Source organism: Notolepis coatsorum (genome assembly GCF_963971535.1).
Source record: "Notolepis coatsorum genome assembly, chromosome: 9".
In the NCBI taxonomy this organism is placed as follows: domain Eukaryota; kingdom Metazoa; phylum Chordata; class Actinopteri; order Aulopiformes; family Paralepididae; genus Notolepis; species Notolepis coatsorum.
Window position 1 is genome coordinate 52990036 of NC_140173.1, and position 10466 is coordinate 53000501.

The 10466-nt window shown below is 40.2% G+C and overlaps 1 protein-coding gene across 2 annotated transcripts in view; it reads right to left on the reverse strand.

Moving 5' to 3' along the window:
* Positions 1-8650, reverse strand: part of rrbp1a (ribosome binding protein 1a) — an 83536-nt gene extending 74886 nt beyond the window's left edge. For both annotated transcript variants that reach the window (XM_084321204.1, XM_084321203.1), the window contains exon 1: positions 8489-8650. The gene's annotated coding sequence lies outside the window, so the exon portion shown is untranslated. The remainder of the gene's footprint in view (positions 1-8488) is intronic.
* Between the last annotated feature and the right edge of the window lie 1816 nt (positions 8651-10466).

Consider the following 10466-nt stretch of genomic DNA (forward strand, 5'->3'; position numbering starts at 1 on the left):
CGGTCCTTCACCAGACACTAGCTGCATCCATCCTCATTGCTTGGCAAAAAACACAATTCAATGAGTCATTATTGTCACAAGGAAAGAAGATATTACCTACCTGGGTTCCATCCTAGAGGCAAATCTTTCCTGTGACAAAATGGCATCCAATGTAATAAAAAAAGTCAACCAACTCGATTCTTGTACCGGATCTCTTCACTGGTAAACAAGAATACCCTGAAGACTCTGGCAGGAGCACTCATTCAAGGGTACTACGACTATGCTTGCACCTCATGGTACCAAAGCACCTCAAAGGCGCTAAAAACAAAATTACAAACATCTCAAAACAAACTGGTCAGACTACTGCTTGACCTTACTCCTAGAAACCACCTCACCCCTGCCCACTTTGACAACCTAGGATGGCTTAGAGTAGACGACAGAGTACAGCAACTTGCAATGGGCCTGGTCTACAAGATACACTACACGACCAAGGTACCCATGTACATGTAAAAATACTTACTACGATAATAATACGATCACAACACCAGAGGGAGCTCCACAAATCATGTTAAACCCAGATTCGGCTCAAACAAGGGACTAAACACGTTTCGCAATTATGCCACATCAATGTGGAACGCCCTACCCAAAGCTGTAAAGGAATGTGAATCACTACCCACTTTCAAAAACACTAAAAAAACACCTACGGGAGACTGCAATTCGAAATGGGCCCCTGTAAATGTCCTAACACAACCCCCTCCAATGTACAGTCCCCCCACCCCCCAACCCACCTACCCAACCTCCTCCAATGTACAGTTTCTACGTCAAATGTATACTCTCTTTTCTGGACTCTTTTCGTATCACAAACAGTACTGTATTTGCAAATCTGGTATGTCATAAATGTATAGAGATGTAGCAGTACTGTCTGTGTGTCATGTATGTCATATATGTTATGATGAATTGAAAATGGGGGACCCCGATGTAAACAAGACAAAAGTCTTTCTCTGGTCTGCATCCCCTTAACAATTGTATGTATTGAGCTGTACTGTACCCATTCTGCAATCTTAATAAAGTTTTCAATCAAGTTTGCCCGTCTCATACCACTCTCTGCCACCACTCTAAGCCTATGGAGATGTTTACCTTCTTTGCAGGGCTATAACTTTTTAAATTGTATTGCTAAATTGACATTACTATGGCCCATTCAACATCGATTATCTATCGTTCAGGAAGTAGGAACGTTATACTTTTTCATTCATAGATTCATACGAAAATACCGTCTAGAATATAAATATGTTATCGTTTTCTGCAGTCATTCCTAGAACATGAGTTATAGGCATAAACGCATATATAGATTATCAACTGCCGTTTGTTGCCAATACACGCTATATTAAAAATTTCAACTGTACATGATCCTAAACGTTATGGCTGATCATGCACGGATGAACGGGGGGGGGGGGGGGGGGGGGTCGTTTATAATTCCGTGATCGTCAGTAAATGCTTTATGTAGTATGGGTGATATATTGATCAGAGCAGTTTGCATTAATAATAATAAACAATCACGAAAATGAAAATTACGTCAGCGTCCTCTTACCGTTCGCCGATGAGACTGGAGGAAAAAGATCCCACTTATTTGACGTGGATCGACTATCTCCATTTCCGGTTTGTATAATAATAATAAACGCCCAAATCATATCGCTTATTGAGTTATGGCAGCGATCCATATGTACGATGCGTGTCTAGAGTCCCGCAACAATATGAGAGTGCCGGACGCATTTCCCCGGTACACGGAGATCACCAGAGATCCATTTCCGGTTGTAACTCGCCCGATCACCACCAGGCAGCAGTATTGAAGCGTTGCAGAGTTGTGCAGGCTCCCACTGTATCAGCCGAGGCTGGGTGAGGGCATTCTGAATACCATGGCGAAAAAATTAAATATGATCTCAATAACGTTGTACGCCGTGGAATGGCAGAATTAGCATGACCTTGAAACACGTTGTACGACGTTTTTGGCGCAGGATGTGTTAACGACTTTTTAAACGTATCGTGGATATCGTGATGTTTTGCTTAGAGGCCACCGCGGCTGAGATGACTTACAAGCGCAGTGCTAAATGCTTTCCTCTCCCTCTCCCTCTCGCAGAAAAAAAGTCAGTCACACACAAATTACGTCATCTACACGCACATACACGCACATACACGCACGCAAGTGCACACACCTAGGCAGAGACAGAGAGGCGGTGGCTCTGTGCCACAAGATGAGTGACCAAGGCGAAAGCGAGGATTCTACCGTAGAATTAATTCCAAAAAAGGGTTCTACATCAGTGATATGGACCTGGTTCGGCTACACGCGAACAGACGTGAGTCAAAGCACCATTCTGTGCAAACTTTGTAAAGCTAAAGTCGGGCCAACGGGAGGAAACACTACCAATATGCCGAAAGCATTAAGTTGCGCGGTAGCCCTACTACCTCGAGTGTTTTAAAACCACAGCCAAAACAGACGACGCTAACTACATCATTTGCCAGCAGCAGCATCCCTTATGACAAGAGCAAGCGATGGAGGGAGATCACAGATTCGGTAACGTTCCACATAGGAAAGGACATGGTTCCATTGACAACCGTGGAAAAGACAGCGGAGCCAACGTTGTCAAAGCCTTGGCTTTGAACAAGTGGACTCGACTCCAGTGTTTTGGGCACAGGCTTCACCTGGCCATTGGTAAGTGGAATAGTTCATATAAATGTATGCAAAAGCATCCGATTACCAGTTATAAGCTACTAGTTTGTAGATTTACATAAAAAATATCAGTATTTATATCTAATGTAACAATTAAAGAAATTAGTCATCATGTGTGAGTGTGGTCGTTCATTTTTAAACAGTCAAACGTTTTTTTAATAAGATAAGTACTATAATGTATGCCCTCTGTTATATTTGCCCTACAATAAATAGTTACAATATATAATCTAATAATATAAATATAATCCAATATATAATAATAATAAAAAAAAAACGAAATGCTAAAATGCTAAATATATGCAATATATAATCTAATAATCCAATAATCTAAATCTAATATAAAAATGCTAAATGCATGAGTCTTTTGTCTTTAATGTTAGCTTGCAAACTCAAATACTGTCTTGGTAAGCCTTATAATGAATTGTTTGGGGGAAAAAGGAAAAACATTGTGATGTGTATCGTTTATCGCCGAAAAGGTCAGAAAATATCGTGATATCATATTTAGGCCATATCGCCCAGCCCTACGGGAAAGAAAAGAGGCACCAAATCTTCGACCGATTGCCATGTTGTGATCCACTCCTAACCTGGAGTGGATCACAAGACAAGTTAAAAGGCCCATATATAGGCCACTTAAATAAATTTAAGAAAAAACATGTTAAACGAATTCAAAGTAAAAAAAATTTTTATGTTATCAGAAATGAAATCCTCTATTATAATTCAGGCTTGTATTATATTCTGGTAGGGCTATGGCTTATATTAGGTTTTCTAATGCTGATTAATAACATCAATTCTGAGGTCTATGTTTGCATTGTTGAATGCTTGATAGGGTAAGGTCTTTTGCCGTAATAATTATTAATAACACACCAAACTCTGTCGAGAACCCATAGGTTTGTGTTCCTGTTTTTGTTTTTACTTAATAGCGAACGTGACATAATCAAACATGCGAGCTAGCTGGCTGCTGTCATTGCAGTTAACATTAGATATGTGTGAGTCGCAGCAGGCTAAACTTATTTCCAGGAACAAAAGCATTCATTCCGAAAGTTACATCGTCGATGCTTGAAATGTCTGAGCTTCCATGTTGTTGTTGTTGTTGTTGTTGTTGTTTTTACTCAATAACAAACTTGTTATTGTTAACACATTGGGCGCCAGGCATTGTGCCCATCTTATACCACTCTCTGCCACCGTTAAAAGCCTATGGAGATGTTTACCTTCTTTGCAGGGCTATAACTTTTTAAATTGTATTGCTATATTGACATTACTATGGCCCATTCAACATCGATTATCTATCGTTCAGGATGTGGGAACGTTATATTTTTTCATTCATACATTGTTGTCTTAATACCGTCGAGAATATAAGTATGTTTTTAATCTTTTCTGCTGTAATTCCAAAAACAGTAGTTATAGGCCCTGAAGCATATATAGATTATCGATTGGCGTTTCTCTCCTATACACGCTATATTAAAAATTCAAATGTATATGATCGGTATACATTATGCTTCATCATGCGTGATGGAAAGGGGGGGGGGGGGGTCGTTTATAATTCCTTGATCGTCAGTAGCGGCTTTATGTAGTATGGGTTGATATATTGATCAGATGGTTTGCAGTGAAATGAATAAACAATCGGGCTCAGGGGAGGAAACTAACTTTTTGTCTTACCAGCCAACTGGCGAGTATCTGATTTTTTTTACCAGCCAAAAAAATCGCTAATTGTGATAATTACTTCTTTGTATGTCAAGCCGTGTCAATGTTGTGTATGCATCTGGGTAGGCACACTGTGCCTTTAAGACAGCACGGTGGTCTTACGACAGTGCTGTGAAGTACCATCAAGTGTTGTGGTAACGTCAGTTGGGTTGGTGTGCTGTTGTGCACAGTGCACTGGTTGAGCTAGCCCCTTTCGTGACTGCGATGTGCAAGCCAGGGGCTTTTGAGCATGAAATAAAATGTCTAACCTTACGTCGTAGTCCGGTGCTTTTTTGGAAACATTATAGTCATAACAGATACACCTAGCTGGCTGCTTTGAGCACACAGGGCTAACGTTAGCTAGCAAGCAGCTATAGTTAAAACGCTAACTAGAAGCTAACCACTGTATACAGTTCCAGTAGACTAACATTACACCTCTGTGATTTAAATGTGTCCTTAGTAACTTATACTCGAGGGTTGTACTAGGGTTGGATGCAGTTCCCCGTTGGTCAGTCTGTCTGTTTTCCATCTTCTGCTGTGTTTAACGTTATCTGTTTGCGAGTGCTCCTGATGGCTAGCCTAGTACCGCAGGACTTTTATTATTATATGTCCGCGGGTTGGCCAGTACTGCGCAAACGTTTATTAAACATTATATGTCCGCGGGTGGTCTTGTGCAGTGCTCTCGTGGCACTGTCAACTAAAGCGAACACTCAGAAGACACGCACCGTTTGCCAGTGCAGTTATTGCAGAATGTTTTATTTTTTTGTATACTCGCCAGCAGGGGAGGAAACTAACTTTTTGGCTTACCAGCCAACTGGCGGGTATCTGATTTTTTTTACCAGCCAAACGTAAAAAATACTAGCATTTGGCCAGTAAAGTGGCCTAATTTCCTCCCCTGATCGGGCTGTAAATAACGTTACTGTTCTCTTACCGTGCGCCGATGAGACTGGAAGAGAAAGATCCCAATTATTCGACGCCGATCTCCTACATCCATTTCCGGTTTGTATGGCGCAGTAAACGCCAAAATCATATAGATTATTGCGTTATGGCAGCGATCCATATGCACGCCAGTGTTTGTCTGTAGTCACGTAACGAGATGTGACTGCCGGAGGAATTTCCTCGATGCACCGATGACAACATCCGGTTTTTGAGAGTGTAACTCGCCCGACCATCCACCAGGCGGCGGTATTGAGGCGTTGCAGTCTCATTCAGGGTCCCGCTAGGGCACCGAAGTTGGGTGGATGAATTATGAATGCCATGGCGAAAAAATGAAATATTGAACTAAAAAACGCTGTACAGCGTTGTTGGCGTTCAACGCATGGCTGGCAATAACGCTGTAAAGCGATTTTGGCGACCAATGTGTTAACAGCTAATGCCAACATTGTTACCCAGTAACATCTCTGGTCTCTCTTTCTTTATCTTTCTTTTCTGTTCTCCCAGCTGTTAGACTGTTATGCTACCTGGCTAGCTAGCGAGCTGTACCCAGCATGCCGTTCAGCGGTCTAACAGTTAATAGAATCCCCTCTCAATACACTACACAGTGTAGGTGCTGGTAAAAACAAGGGAAAATATATTTTTTAGACAAAATGATATTCACATAAACAAATAGAATTATAATCTAACAACTATTTGAATATAAAAAGATGACACCAAAAGCTGCACATCTAGACAGACGGTAAGTAAATTAATTTAAATCATTATCATAGCCTTGGTCTATCTGCCCAGTTTTAACCTGTATGTAACCGTTTGAGCTGGAATAAAACCACCATAAAGGAATACAAACTTGCCTCATTCTTCCTGACGTTACGGTATGACTGATCGCTACTATGTTGATCGGTCTCCCGAAGTTTGCGCAATATGCGGCTGTACACAAGCTCACTCCTTTGCAGAGACATCTGTATCTCCGTCAATCATGAAGGCCATGTAGCTGTTAGATGCTGTGCTTTTTTAAGTTTCAATTCACAAAGTTGATGCTCCGATAGCAAACGCAGTGCACATGGTTTTGTTCACCCCGTCATTCAGCGAATAAGAATGTCAGGGTGATGATCAGAGCCAATCAGAGGCAGAGCGGGGCTGGTCTTTGCAGAATGCACATACACACAGACCTGCTGGAATGTGAGGTGCACCAGTGCGACAAGGGGAAATATTCAGTCGCACTGCACTGATTTTTGGGTGCACAGTGCGACCAAAACAGTCGCACTCTGGAGCCCTTTGTATTGTGAATAAAAAAAGGTAGCCGGCTGGCTAGCAGTTCGTAGTGCAGTGGCTGGCTAGATGGCTGGCTAACGTTGGCCAATATAGCTGTAACTGAACACCAATGATGCTAGCCTTATGTGGTCTTATGAGTTTCAGACAGTTCATAGGAAAATACTTTGACTATAATGGTGAGTAAATTAACTTAGATGCTGTTATGCTTAACATGCAGTGCCAGTACTATTAACTTTACTTAATTTCTAAGATTAGATCATTGTTATTTTTAAATGTCTGATCTAAAGATAAACAAAGGGTTTCAAAAGTGTTATATTTTTCTTATCTTATAGTACCAGAGAGTAGCTGAGGAGAATTAAAATGTTTCCCTGGCCTGTGGTATCGAAAATGGTATCGAATATCGATACTTTTCAAGGTATCGTATCGATGTTAGAAATTCCAGTATCGTGACAACACTAGTTTGAACGAAGAATGCCTACAAGCGGTTTACAGTAGCGTACAGTGTAAGTGGCAATGCTGTTGCTGCAGCTAATGAGATAGCTTTCTGCTAGCAGTACCCCTTGATTTCAATGAGCAATGCTAACATTGCTAACGAGTCATTTTGGGGAAAGGTAGCCAAACATTTTACATTTCTTCATAATATGGCAAGTATCTTACGAAGAAACACAAGTGGCAAAAGTAAAAAAAATTAACAGTATCCCTTAACTTTAAAGTGGCTTAAACTCTTATTACATTAATTCAGTGCCGTCAAATATTCCACTTCAGTTAGTGTTCAAACAGGGATATAAATTACAATCATTCACAATCTCCAATCTCATGACCCCAATTTGTAGCCTATGTCTCATAGCTAACACAAACAAACAAACATCTCTTCAAATGCATAATGGCAGTCAATGTGGGATACCATATCGCTTGATTGATTGAACATTTTATTAACAGATTGCAGAATGGGTACAATACAGTACAGCTCAATACACAATTGTTAAGGGGATGCAGACCAGAGAAAGACTTCCGTCTCGTTTACATCAGGGTCCCCCATTTTCAATTAATCATAATTCGCTCACTTTAAGACTTCATACAGTATATTATATATATATTTTTTATTTTCTATAACGGTACATAAACATGATGTGAATGTGTATTGAGCCGTACTGTATTGTACCCAATTCTGCAATCCGTTAATAAAGTTTTCAATCAATCAATCAATGGAACAACTTCAATTTCAAACCAGTGACGTCATCAGACAGTAACACCTGGTGCTGCTCCATATAGATAATCAATGGGAGGTTGATTTTATGGACCATCCTCAAGTTCCCCTGGATGTTCTCGCAGTCATCTTTACCAACCTTTCCAAACGCTCAACATTCTCTAAGGAGCAGCCAGAGTTTACATTGTGATGACATAAATCACATTTTAGTTCAGTTTCTAGTTTTAGTTGAGTTGTTCATCTTCACAAATACCCATGGCATTGGACTGTCCGAGGCCATAGAGGGAATCATTCATTTCCAAATGTGGTGGCATTTCTTACCCCAAGTGGCCTCCACTACTTAGGTTATATAAATATACTTTTATGATAGCAATAATATAATCATCATGCAAGTGTTTCATGTGATGCGAGATGCTGACTTTACAACAGGCTAGCTTGGTAGCCAACACACTTTCAATGGACATGAGTAGAGTCCTGGATATCACAGGCTAGAGCTTCCAAAGCCATGATAACGGGCTTTAGCAACACAGATACAAAAGATTGTTACTTAACAGTGAGATTGTACAAAGAATTTCAGCAACTGCTGGCTCTTAGTACTAACTTAGTTAGCTCTTAGAGCTAGCAGGAGATAGCTTGCCGAGCTAGCTGGTTGACTGAATAAAAATGCCAAGAAAGATCCCCACACTTACCTCCTTAGTGATGCCTAGAGAGGAGGATGATGGGGGACCAGAAAGCTTCGCTTTGAAGTTAAACTCTATTTAACTTCCTACCTGTTTATCTAGCTGTTTTTTTTACCGAGCCCTCTCTCTCAGTCCAGTTGAGTGTCCTGCAGCCTGTGAAGTCGTGGCACTTTGAGCTGCTGGCTAGACGTGCTGGCCCCGTGCTACCACAGCTACCATTAGTCCAGAATGCACCTAATTGGCTGGAATGTCAGGAAATTAAGCAGCTGCTGGGAGTTGTAGTTTTTTATAATGACAGCGGAGAGGAGACCAAACGGCGGCTACTCCATAGAGACAACGTGTCAATGGGCTTCATTTTTTGCGTCCGTGTGTTTGTGTGCATGTGTGTGCGTGTGCGCGCGCGCGCGCGTGTGTCAGAGAGAGAGAGAGAGAGAGAGAGAGAGAGAGTTGTTAAGAAAGGAGCAAAGCAATGAGGTGGACAAACTTAGTACTTAGGATAAAAGTTTAAAAGGGAGCCAGAAGTAACGTAGATATTTAATTGAATGTCGAGAATAATAGTTTGCTAGTGTTTTGAACGTGGCACAAAATACATCACTGTGATGGGAAGGTAATTATGAGTAACAATTAGGAACACACCCATACCATGTTTTACTGCCAGTACCGATCCTGGGACCATCTAAGGTTTATGTTTTGGAAAATACTGACTACCAATAGACTTAGACCATTAGTTTGGGGCCACTGGACAAAAATGATGATGGGCTAATACATTTTTCTCCATACAGTATGAGTGAAAAAAGGCATGCAGAACATGAAGCTTTGCTTCAGATACATTTGAACAAAAAAGCTGGCGATGTGTATGTAATGTATATGTATATAAGATAAGATAAGATAAGATATTCCTTTATTGATCCCCTTGGGGAAATTCAGGCATCATAGCAGCATGGGGGATGGGGGTAAGAAACAGATAACTTTGTCTTCAGAACGTGTTATAAGAAACAGATAACTCTGTCTTCAGAACGTGTTATAAGAAACAGATAACTCTGTCTTCAGAACGTGTTATAAGAAACACATAACTCTGTCTTCAGAACGTGTTATAAGAAACACATAACTCTGTCTTCAGAACGTGTTATAAGAAACACATAACTCTGTCTTCAGAACGTGTTATAAGAAACACATAACTCTGTCTTCAGAACGTGTTATAAGAAACACATAACTCTGTCTTCAGAACGTGTTATAAGAAACAGATAACTCTGTCTTCAGAACGTGTTATAAGAAACACATAACTCTGTCTTCAGCAAGTGTTATAACAAACATAATAAAGCTCTGTCTTCAGAACGTGTTATAAGAAACACATAACTCTGTCTTCAGAACGTGTTATAAGAAACAGATAACTCTGTCTTCAGAACGTGTTATAAGAAACACATAACTCTGTCTTCAGAACGTGTTATAAGAAACACATAACTCTGTCTTCAGAACGTGTTATAAGAAACACATAACTCTGTCTTCAGAACGTGTTATAAGAAACAGATAACTCTGTCTTCAGAACGTGTTATAAGAAACAGATAACTCTGTCTTCAGAACGTGTTATAAGAAACACATAACTCTGTCTTCAGAACGTGTTATAAGAAACTCATAACTCTGTCTTCAGAACGTGTTATAAGAAACACATAACTCTGTCTTCAGAACGTGTTATAAGAAACACATAACTCTGTCTTCAGAACGTGTTATAAGAAACACATAACTCTGTCTTCAGAACGTGTTATAAGAAACACATAACTCTGTCTTCAGAACGTGTTATAAGAAACAGATAACTCTGTCTTCAGAACGTGTTATAAGAAACACATAACTCTGTCTTCAGAACGTGTTATAAGAAACACATAACTCTGTCTTCAGAACGTGTTATAAGAAACACATAACTCTGTCTTCAGAACGTGTTATAAGAAACAGATAACTCTGTCTTCAGCAAGTGTTATAACAAACATAATAA